The following is a 2,080-nucleotide window of genomic DNA, read 5'->3' as shown; positions in this document are numbered from 1 at the left end:
GACAGTAACAGGTGCAAACATGTAACTCTTTTGTATCGCTTGTGAATAAATAGTTGCCACTATTTAAGTTCCAACTCTGGTGTATACACCGGTGCATGACGAAGGTTACCTTCTACTAATGCTAGTCATTTCCTTTCTCGTTCCACTCGCTAGGAGAACAAGGGAAAAAGACACACTACATGCTTCCATACGAGCGCTGATTCCTCTAATCTCTTCGAAGTACTTAACGCGAGATATATGTTGATGGCAGTGGGATCATTCTGCAGTCGCAGACGCCAATTCTATAAACTTTCTCAATAGTGTTTCTCAGAAAGATTGTCTTCCCACTTCTGAAACCCTCACTTATGTTCACGTGTCATTTCTGTAACACTCCCGTAATGAACAAATCCACCGGTAACAAATTTAGCAGCGTGCATCTGAATTGGTTCGATGTCTTCCTTTAATTCGATCTCCTAGGGATCCAGAGCACTCGATTAGTATTCAATAATGTCTGAATTGGTTCGATGTCTTCCTTTATTTCGATCTCCTAGGGATCCAGAGCACTCGATTAGTATTCAATAATGACTCGCATAAATTTTCTCTGAGCTGTGTCCATTCTAGACGAGTTGCATTCCTAGAATTCTCTCAGTAACCTGAAATCGACCACCCGCTTTCCCTGCAGCGTACCCTTTCCACTTCTTCTCGCTTTAAAACGTTACGCCTAGGTATTTAATCGACGAGACTGTATCAAGTACCACAGCAGTAATGCTGTACTTCAGAATTACAGGATGGCTTTTCCTATTCGTCTATATTAACTTAAATTTTTCCTTATTTCGAGCAGGCTACTGTTGTAAATTCTACCACTGAGGTTCGACGAGGATGTAGAAGGTGCTATCTCGCTTACTCAACGAACCGGTGATGAACCAAGCACCTCTTCTCTGTATCGTCTTTATCTGGCCTGTTGGCATTACCTGGTAAAGTAGAAAGATTCCCATGCAATGCTTAATTGATAGGAGAACGCTTTGTATGGTGTCTCTGCCATTGATGAATTAACTGTCTTCAGATTCTTCTAGTGAATTCCAATCTCGCTAGCCTCGCCTCTCCTATGGTTATCCATTTTATGTCCATTCGACCTTAAAACAGTCACGGACGCTATAGCAGTGTATGCTGCAGCAGTATATGTTCGTTAGTTGCTAGATCTCTGAAAGAGGGTTGCAGTACGTTTTTCACACCCTTATCCGAGGTTATGAATTAGTGGAGAAAGACGTTTCCAATAATTTTTGTGGCACTAATTACAGACTACACAGCTGCTTTCAAATTGTGATGATGATTTTCAGAAGTCTGATGTCGAACATTCTTCTTATGTATACCAATAAATGACGCCATGCCTCATCAGAAAAGACATTTCATGACGAACATCTCTCTCTTGCATAGACTGCAATATCCAGTTCAGTAGACGTACCAAAATTGTCCAGTGGATGCACTACCACTACCTTGTAAGGTTTGAGCCGTAGTTTGTTCACAGCTCAGTCTAAAGCACTACATGGAGCGAAGATTTTCATGGATTTCTTTTCAAGGCCGCTTCTAACTCGACTAATAATACTGAGCATCTGTTAGATGTTCAGTTCGGTTTTAGGAACGGTATTGGCTCCAGAGAGGCAGTTCTGACGTTGCGTTTGGTAATGGAATCAAGGCTTATCAAAAATCAAGACACGTTCAAGCAAGGCGTCATCCTAAAAACGCGTTCGACAATATGAAATAGTTCAAGATATTCGAAATTCTGAGAAAAGTAGGAGTAAGCTACAGAACGGTTGATGTACAATCAAAATGAAACAATACGAATGGAAGACCAAGAAAGAAATAGGCGAATTTAAACGGGTATGTGGCAGACATGCAGTCTTTCACCGTACTGTTCAATCTATACTTTCGAAGAAGCAATGACGGAAACGAAAGAAAGGCTCAAGAGTGCGAATAAAATTCTGGATGAAGGACGTCAATAATAAGATTCGCTGATGACGTTGCTACCCTCAGTGAAATTGAAGAATTATTACGTTCACTGTTAAATAGAACGTCCCAATGAGTACAAAACTTGGTTTTAAAG

This window comes from Schistocerca serialis, chromosome 4, assembly GCF_023864345.2.
Source record: "Schistocerca serialis cubense isolate TAMUIC-IGC-003099 chromosome 4, iqSchSeri2.2, whole genome shotgun sequence".
Taxonomy (NCBI): domain Eukaryota; kingdom Metazoa; phylum Arthropoda; class Insecta; order Orthoptera; family Acrididae; genus Schistocerca; species Schistocerca serialis.
Note: the sequence above shows the minus strand (reverse complement) of the source record.